This window comes from Anser anser, assembly GCF_964211835.1.
Source record: "Anser anser genome assembly, chromosome: 4".
In the NCBI taxonomy this organism is placed as follows: Eukaryota; Metazoa; Chordata; class Aves; order Anseriformes; family Anatidae; genus Anser; species Anser anser.
In genome coordinates, this window is record NC_139724.1 from 44,295,346 (window position 1) to 44,305,232 (window position 9,887).

Here is a 9,887-nt window from a genome sequence, read left to right on the forward strand (position 1 = left end):
TTTTGTTTCCAAATCCCCTCAACATATGATGGGATTAAAAAAATCACTATGATAGAAATGGACATTAGAATCTAAGAACATATTTCCTATTAATAGCAAAAAAATATTTCTTGTAATGGGAAGCTGTCAACAGACACACACAGCAGCAAAAAAGGGTTGGTTTATTTTAGCACTGTCTTTAAGGAGCAGTACCCATTTGGACATCCTGCCTATTTGCACCCGCTTACAGTATCCAGATTGATTTGCCATAGTAAAATACTCCAAGTCACTCATAAAAGGTGTATCTCCTATCCAATAATCTGGGAAGCATTATGAATGTGCAGGCTTCTTTGTTCTTCCCTTTTTTTTCTGTCTTTTGAGACGAGAAAAGCGTCTATTTTATTGCCCTAAAACTTCAATTCAAATCATTATTCCTTTATTTGAAAAGTAAGAAGTTGCCATTGCTGTCTGTTGTGTCCTTCCTTGACACTTCCTAAATCCTTCAAAAAAATTAACAATTTAAGAAAAAAAAAGCATTTTAGACCCAAACTCAGGCATAGAGATTGCAGTGAACCGCAGCCAGGCAGGGCAGTGAGACAGAGCATCAGCCTGAGCCTGCAGGCTGCCAGCCCTGTCATCAGCCCGAGCCTGGGGAGGAAGAGGAGGAGCAGAAGGGAGCAGAGGGCTGCAGCAGGTGCGGTGCTTCAATTCACAAGTGTGCTGACCCTCCATAGGAGCATGGCAGGAATTTCAAATGGGATTAGCCACCCGGACAAGGGAAAGGTCATGCTTGACATTTCCACTGGAAATTCTAATGCAAATAGACCTCTGATACTTATGACATTTTTTCACACACATCTAATAGCCATACATATGTAAAAGGAAAATGATAAAATGTGATGACTAATTTATGTAAATCTCATGAAGGCAATAATGTTAAGGGCTGACTACCTAGAAACATTAGTCAGGCAAAGGAGCACAATATTATTGGATTCTTCTTGTATTTGCTACCATTTGAAATGGGTTTATTTTGATAGGGCTATTTGTTTAGCTTTCAGAAAGTGCTCAACGCTGCACAACAAGCAGGCTGCAGAACCCATGGTAAGGAGCACAAAGTGATTTCTTGGCTTTATTTTGGATGGCCTTGGGTTTTGCAATGGGGAGAGGAGGTGGGAGTGTGATGGAGGGGAGGCTCATTTTGCCGTCCGCAAAGCCAGTAACTTTCAGCCTACCTCTGACTTGAATTTTTACGCACTGTAAAATCCTGTCTGAACACCCAAGGAATGCACATATCTTGAGTCAGATACCAGTGCTATTTGTGTATGATACTTGCAATAACATGAAGGTTACATAGAAAATGGATTTGTTAAAACAAAGCCTTACCTACCACAAGGAGCCTTAAGAAGAGCACTAAATCATGTCCAGCTGCTCCCAAGCACTACAACATCAGCTTGCAGTTACACCTATTTCTACCATTTATCTTTATAAACAAGTTTCCTGTCACTGTTTTCTTTCTTAGCTGCCAAGTTAGGCATTACACAAGTGCCCTGGTTACTCTACCTAAAGCAGAAAGTCAGAGGTATTAGGCTGAACAACAGGAGAGGGGTCTGATATTTTGGGTGACACACCTTTGCTGTTGCCCTACAACACGAACTGAACAGCACAGCAAACCATGGGAAGTGCACTGTGCTATTTGCAATAGTCTCCCACCACAGAAGGAAGATAAATAAACCACAGCTAAATATAAGCTAGGTGGAGAGAACCCAACACCTTCAGAGGTCTTACTCAAAGTTTTGCTCTGATTGCACCTAGGTACAGATTTTTTACCCTGTTTGTTAGCATCATTTACTGTATTTCAATGCGTTTATTCCTGCACTAACATAATTTAAAGGGCAGTGCCTCATATTTTCCCTGGCTGAGGGTGGGGAAAACATTTAAGCTCCTTAAAGCTTGTTTATTTTTCTTGAGGCTAATTACCTGCCCGCAATGACTTAATTTTGCTTATTACAAGTTTTAAAATGACAAGTTCATCTGAGACCGGAAAACAGTGATACTTTTGCAACAGTAAAAGGCCACAATCCTGTAAGTACTTATGCATATGCTTCACGCTTTGCATGTAAATAGTCCCATTGACTAAATCCCAGTTCTTTGAAAAGAAAGAAAAGACTGAAAGAGAATCATTGTTTTCCCAGGCAAACAGTTCGGGAGAAGAAAGGAACAAGATAGAAATATAGAGAATTAACTCATTTCCCTTCTCCTACCACATGCACATATACTGAAGCTTGTGAAGTGATTTCAGGTATCTAACATTTCTCCTATAAAAGTAACCTGTTTTGTCAGGGACTTAATGTTTTTACTAATTCTCCAGGGCAATTTATTTAGTCAGATCTAATATGGTACAACTTTAAAAGATTTTGAACAACCAAAGAAGCACTCCATTTGATGTTCAGCCTCCCTGACTGATCCTGTTGATATATATATATTTTTGGGGGGGGGGGGGGGGGGGCAGGGGGAGAGACATGAAATGACTCCTTCATGAAGGAAAACTCTATTTGAACTCTGTAGAAATGAAATAATCCCATGCTTCCCTTAAGCTTCCTGGTTAGATCCATCCCCATTTCTTCTGCTGTGGATGAGCCCAGGTGTATTGCTACAAATGGAATCACCCCCTGCTACAGCTGGCAGGACCGATGAAAACAATATTGCTGCTGTCAATCCAGTGGCATGAGGGCTGGGCCCAAATTACAACCTGGCATGAGCTGAAAGTGGGCTTGGACCTAGCAGTGAAAAATGATGATAAGCAGCCCAGCCAGAGCCACCTCCAGCTGAACACAAGAGAAATGCTGAGTGCTACTTCTAGCCACAGAGGGGAACAGCCCGTCCCCAGCAGAGGATGGGAAAGATCAAGACTGAGTCTAAGAGAAGCTTGTGGTTTATGGCTTTCCTGATCCAGGCAGCACATAGTAAGAGCACTTCAGCAGCCAAGTTGACATATTAAAACCCATGTCGAATCTGCAGCACTGGAGGCAGGCAAAGTAAGTGTGTGCCAAGTATGACACCAAACCAAAAGCAGGTGATCCTTGTGCACCATCAGTGAGTAACAAGGCACAAGCTATGACTTTGCAAGCGAGCACCGCCTTCTGGGAGGATAGAAGTTATTTTAGGAGGACTGTGACCCTTGATTTAGGGCATGAAATGACCATGTATTGATGTGGGTTAGAACATGACTTCCTCTGTGAACATCTTACCACAGATGCTGCAAAGAAGCTAGGTAAGATAGCCCACATTAAACCCTGTACTGCTGTGGTTAGCTTGCTGAAACTTCAGCTGGCTTGCATATCCCTGTACTACGATGCAGCCAGAAGTGCTGACATATATTTAAGACCCTTCACTTGTAGGCATACCGTGAGAGCTGCAGGCTGTAGCCCGGCCTAGTGGCCCACAAGATGTATTCAGCGGGTAGAGGGTTGTCACTATCGGTGGAAAAAAATCTGAAAACATGCACAGATAGCTAAAAACAACATTGCTAGCAGACGATAAGATGCCCATGACTGTTGACAGTGGCAAAGACGTTAGTAAGTGGAAATAGCCTTATATTGCACATGCGTGGGTTCCTCTACAGGATGATAACTAGATACACTGTCTTGCCCAACAGTGGGTCATGCTTTTTCCATTTGATAAAAAGCACCACTCCTTCTGAAGTTTCTTCTGCCATTATCAAACTTTCAAACCTGAGTAACTCTCGTGTTGCTATTACTGAGCCTGCATGAGAGATTTAACAAGTGGAAAGAGTGAAAATAAATTTGCTAGCATGAATTTTCCTATAACTGCTCTTCATCAGAGTCTTGTAATAAAAGGATCCTAGATGTGCACAAACTAAAAACTTTATTAAAGCAACTTGGAACAGAGCTACTGATTCAAGGTTCTTTCTTTTTTACCAGATAACGTGCAAGTTTATCTATTGCCGACACTGTCAGCCCACCACAAGCCAAGCCCAGACCCCCTGACAAGTTATCCTGTACAATACTCTTAATTTATCAGGCAAGGGGAAAATGGAAAAGGAACTTCAGTAACAACATTACCTACTGTACTTGGGGAACAGTTAGAACAGAAAAAAAGTGTAAAAGCTCTTCCAGACATCAGCTTCATGAAGCGAGTCTCGCCCCCCACTTCAGCACAAACTCCCTCCTGCTTTCATGTCAAATGCCCAAATGCTACATAAACCCCCTGCAGGATAACAGTGTCAGGGATGACCCACAACTCTCCAAATATATTTGATCATGCAGGTGCCTTGACAGTGAGCACTTCAGAGTTTACCTTAGAAATAAATAAAATACATTGTTCTTCAGTGGTTGAAGAATTGATTGATGGGTACTTTTGAAAGACTGTGAAAACACATGGATATTCTTCTATGGAGAAATATGTAGGAGTGAAAACCTTCATATACCCTCATATTTGGCCTAACTTTCACTACTTAACAAGGAGCTCTTAAACAGACTTTGAAGTGAAAAGCACTGTGAAACTTAAGCGCACACAGGAAATGGCGACATTGACATTGTTTGTGCAAACATGATCTAACCAATTTGTATGCAGCACACAAAACATATACCTAACACACATGTACACACACTGCACATCTTGGATCACACACTCAGGTATTTATTTTTTTTTAAATATAGCATCCCTGCCTCATTTTACATATGTTTAGTGGGAAGGTTGGACTCCCACTCCATGCCATCCCGTGTTGAGGCCTAGTAGCACAACACTCAGGCCCCACGGTGAGGGAATGATTATTTACTTCAATGTTTTTTTTCCCCATGATGCTGCTCACCCCAGTAACCACTTACTTCACTTCCACTAATTGGTCTTAACAACCCCTGTGAGACAGATATCGTTAACATGCAGCTTTTAATGGTGGAGCATGAAGCTAATTGGCTTCACTTCGCAAAATTCCAGTAGGAGTCGGTTGCCGCCATGATGGCCAGCAGGTGGCCTGACAGAAAGGCGCGCATCCCTCACCTTCCTCCCTAGGTTCCTCCATCACTCGCCTACTGCTGTTAACATAACAAGCGATCGCCTCCGCTGCAAGTGCCAGCTCTGAGGGTCTGTCATTAGCCTGAAGGACGCCACAGCAAGGAAGGGATCACCAGCATCAAACCCATCCATCAGCTTAGGTGCTCAGTTTGAGACACCTGGGAAGCAGCACTTGATAGAAAGGCGCTCCAGCTACCTCAGTGGCTTCAGAAGCGCTGCAAGCCAAGCATCAAAAAAACAAAAACCAACCCACAGCGTTATCTACCACCTGCAAAAAATGAAATTTTAGTGACCAGGAATAGGACATATAAAACTGCCCAGAGAAACAACCATTTGCGTTATCCAGTCTCCATCCCTTCTTGTCCTGCACATACCTGCCACACCTTTATGTCCCAGACGTGCAATCTAACACAACCAATGCCACCAACTCATCCTCTGTGCAAAAGATGGATGGTGTTCAAGCAGCAGAGTCCAGGAGTAGCCCCCAGCCCCACGTGACGGGGACATCACAGCCAGGTACCATTCCCCCTGAGCCCAGGTTTTGGGCAGCTGCAGCCCAGGGAACAGAGCTCACAAACCACAATCGTGATGCGGGACACAGCCAATTCACGCTGCAGATACGTGCGCTGTTACCCTGATGGAGCAGCAACAGTCAGAGTTACAAAGCTGGTGATGAATCAGCGAGTCCAAGAGAGTTTATATATAAATATATTTTAAAATATGTTATTTAAGGGAGCAGTATAGCACGCATCAGTAACGAAGGGATTGTGGCAAACAACAAATTATCCCCTGTAGAAAGTTCCAACAAAATTTGGTAATGACAAAACCCAAAAGAAAAAATTCCATCAAGGGTAAAAAAAAAAAATTAAAAAAAATAAACACTAAAAGCCTTGCAGAACAGTGATCTTTCCTCCTTTAACTTCTACAGGACTGGAAGCCAGATGTATTTTTTTTTCCTCCATTTTGCCAGACTGCTGAAAACTAAGCCATCTTGGACACATATTGAAAACTTAATTAAAAAAATCTTCTTGATTATTGCTTTTGGATCACCAAATAACCTACAGGATAACAGCTTCTCTCCTATCTCTAAGTCAGTCTAGAACAAGTTGGAGGGGAGGGAGGGAAGAAGGTGGGCTTGAGGTTGGGCTTAAGCTCAAGGGTAGCTTACCCATTTCCTTTCTATAGGGAAGAGACTTTTTTCCACCTTAAGTAGATGCAGTATGTTTTCTCTTTAGCAGAAAATAACAGACTAGTATATGATTTATATGCTAAGTGAGGTATAATGTACATTCAAATTCTAGTTTTTTTCTTTAGTAAAAAGAAAATCTGTAAACCCCCCTACTTTTCTTCTTACTGCATTTTACTGAATTTCCTTTACCTTTATTAAACACACTTATCTGCCTAAAGAGGAGGCTTTCCAGTTTTCTTTCTGAGTCTATCAAAGCTGCTTTTCAGAACAAGAGGCATCATTTCCTCCAGGGCCTGAGAGGGTCTCCCAAGAAATAGTTTCTCCAGCCACCCCATTGGGGAAACAGAGATTCAAAGCCCAACACCAGCTGAAGTGTTTGGGGTTCCTCTTTATGGGCAGGCTTCAGCTTACCTGCCTGCACAACCACATACGAAAATGCTGTCAAAGAGGAACAAGGAGCAGCTTTGCCCCGCACCACCACCAAGCTTGGGAAGGAGCACACAGCAATAGGCATCGTTGCACGAGATGAATATTTAAAAAAAAAAAAAAAGGGACAAACACACAATTTGTTTTGCAGTTTATTAACGGAAATGTTTTCCTATAATTAATCACGGTCCAGAAAGCTGCTCTATAGCACGCCGTGCCTCCCTGCCCCCAGCTAGCCCCCATGCGGCCTGAAATTTTGCAAAGCCCTGCATTGTTCTCCCTGACACCGGATCAGCCAACACAAAAAAGCAACTGCCAGCTCAAAAGCAATCCGGCGATAGAGCCTGGTGCTATCTAATCAAGGGCAAAAGGTCACTTCCGAACAACTGGGCAATAAAAGATTATTTCCAGCCGCAGAACAGAAAGGCCCCATGGTGGATGCTTGAAAGGGGGGGGTGGAAGGAGGGCAAAAGGGCTCCCGTCTGTGGGAGGAAGTGCATTGAATACAGCCAGCAGACGGGAACCATCTGGCTTTGTGAGCAGTCTGTTCTTGAGGAGAGAGAAAAAGCCCCCTCAGCGGGGCCGCTGACTCCGTGCATCGATTCAAGCCGCCTCCCCCCCGCCCCAGCTTGAGAGCAGCTTTCCCAGGCACGGGGACTCGGAAGGGGAACTTTCCCAAGGGGCAGCCACATCTTATCGGGGGCCGGCTGCAACAGAGGGCTCTGGACCAGGCAAGGCTGTTTTCACCAGCTGCGTTTTTAATAGCAAAAGAGATTTTTAGCAGCATCCCCTCAAAACACCTCAGCACTCATCCCCACCATGCCTGCACACCGGGCTGGATGGACATCTCCTCAGGAATTAACTCGGAGCATGCAAATCGCCTTCATCCAGAGCCCACAGAGGAGGAAGTCAGGAGCACTGCCAGTGCTTTGGGAAATATTCTCCTTTCCAAAAGGCAGGGGGGTGGTTGCTGCACTCCTCTTTACAGCTGGCTGTGGGTCACCCTGGCTCATCTGAAAGGAAGCTGAGTTCAGAGGTGCAGCTTGATGTTCATTGGTTTCTAAATCTGAACCTCTGAGCGATTGCCCCAGCAAGCCCAAGGACTGGGGCTCGAGCAAATATCCTCCAGCTAATCCTGTTGCAGTAGGGGGGAAACGAAGCAGTTAAATGTCCAGTTTATCAACAGAAAAACAACAACTGAGCCTTTGTCCTAACAGGGTGCATTAGGAAACCGTTTGGCAGGGCTCATATGCATGAGAAACCAGGGCAGCTGGGAAACACTGACGTATGTTTTAGAGAGAGCCACGAAGACATCGGATGAGAAAAATACTCCTTGCATTGATTTTCTCCAAGGTCAGCTTCAAAAAGAAGAACTCAAGAATTCTGAACGTGTCTGGCAGAGCTTGACACTTGAGGGTTTCATTAAAAAGTAACCCTCACCTAAAAAATCCTCAAAGCAAGAATTAAAACTCAGAAACGTGACAGAACAGGCCCTCCACCATAGCCTGCTTGTGACAGGTCAGAAAACAACATGACCAACATCATTTTGGCCAAATGGCAAAACCAGGGCTGCAACAGCTGCAGTATTTATCATAAGCTAAGTCACAGGGCAAAAACACCAGCACTTCCACTACAGTCTCACCAAAACACTAGATATCAAACAGATGTGGAAACACACAGAATATAATTTGGAGACGAGGCCAAAAGAAAAGCCTGGAGTTAAAATGGATCACTGTATAGTGCAATTAAAAAAAAAAAAAAAAAACACACACATAACCAGTGTCACTCACCCACCCCTTACTCCTTTTTGCCATTCAGTACCTCTTCTCATTTTTTACCCAACTAAAAGTTTCTAATCAGGTAAAAGCATTTTTCTCTAAGGATTTTAAACACTCAAAAAGTATTGGAAAAGCACAAGCAAAAGCCTGTGCCTCCACTTTTCCTATTTCCTCAGGAGCTGAGCAAAAAGCACTGCATGGTTAATCAGGGCAAGGTATTCAACCCACGCAGCATACATGGAAATTGTGTTCCACTCACTGTGCAAACCCTGTGGGGAAAACAACCTGAAGGCAAAGTGTGCATATATATATTATATTTATATACAAATGTGTGTGTGTATATATATATATATATATATATAAAGCAGGCGAATCTCAGGTCAAGTCTGTTGCTGCTTTGATAGCAATGCTTTCAGCACTTCAGAAAGTAAAAACACTTATTGGAGCGATGAAATTCTGCCTAGAAGAAGACAACTAAGAAAACACATCCCCATAGCAGTCCCCTTACAGACAAGGCAAAAGTAAATGATGAGGTTGTCATCAGGAAGAGCACAGCCCCAAAATCCCAGGGCACAACCTATGATGGGAATTTACATAGAGCTTTTAAGGAGAAGCAAATTAAACCTTTCCTTGAGTGCCCTAAAAAAATAATAACAAAAAAAAAATCCCCAAATGGGTGCTTCCATACTACAGCTGTGCAATATTCATATTTCAGTCACAATCAAGACAAACATCTGGAGCAGGGGGGCAGTTTCTAGTCCCAAGTACAGTAACAGAAAAAAAAAATCATTTCAGAGCCACATCAGCATCCGTTGAGGCCAGAGCACGCCCCAAGAGCCCTATGCTAAGCAGCCACCCTGGTTTCCACTTAGCATTAATTACAAGCCTCTTTCTTAGATAGTTTGGCAGCTTTGTGGTTCAAGGAGGAAAGAAAAAAATATATCCTATTAAGTGTAGCCCAGCAACCCAAAGACTGAAAGATGGGAAGCTGTTCCCAGCATGCACAAGCAACAAAGTTGCACTTAAAAATAGAGGGTTTAATTGCAAGACGCATTTCCAAAGCACCTTGCTTTCCGGGGGCCACCTGGATGGGGCAAGGTACGCTATCAAGCATTTAATGCCCTCCAACAAGCAGCTTCCCATCCCCGGCCACATACAGGGCTACACTTACAAGGTTCTAAATGTGTACCCTTTGTATCACAGAGGCCACCCAAAGGCCCTGTCCTGGACAGGGATCATCTCTGGTTACGCACCAAAGGAGTAAACGTATATTCATATGGCAAGTACCTCAACGTGGTCTCTCCAGAAGATGCAGAACAGGTACTTTGCAAAAAGCAGATAGTATAATTCTCATACCAAATAGCTGAAGCTTAACCACAGGTCAAAGGCCGTTTTTTTCACCAACACACTATCTGAAGTGTGCTACTGCAGACTCTAGCATCATAGCATAGATTCACCAAATATACACCAGGTGCTCCAGC

At 43.5% G+C, this 9,887-nt stretch overlaps 1 protein-coding gene across 2 annotated transcripts in view; it reads right to left on the reverse strand.

Annotated features, from left to right (window-relative positions):
• LOC310898533 (uncharacterized protein) overlaps nt 1-9,887 on the reverse strand; it is a 264,997-nt gene that overhangs the window by 241,925 nt on the left and 13,185 nt on the right. The window contains exon 1 of one of the 2 annotated variants that reach the window (XM_083833764.1): nt 5,388-9,680. The exons of the other annotated variant lie outside the window; for it this stretch is intronic. The gene's annotated coding sequence lies outside the window, so the exon portion shown is untranslated. Of the gene's footprint in view, nt 1-5,387; nt 9,681-9,887 lie in introns of those variants that run through there. 2 annotated transcript variants of the gene reach the window in all.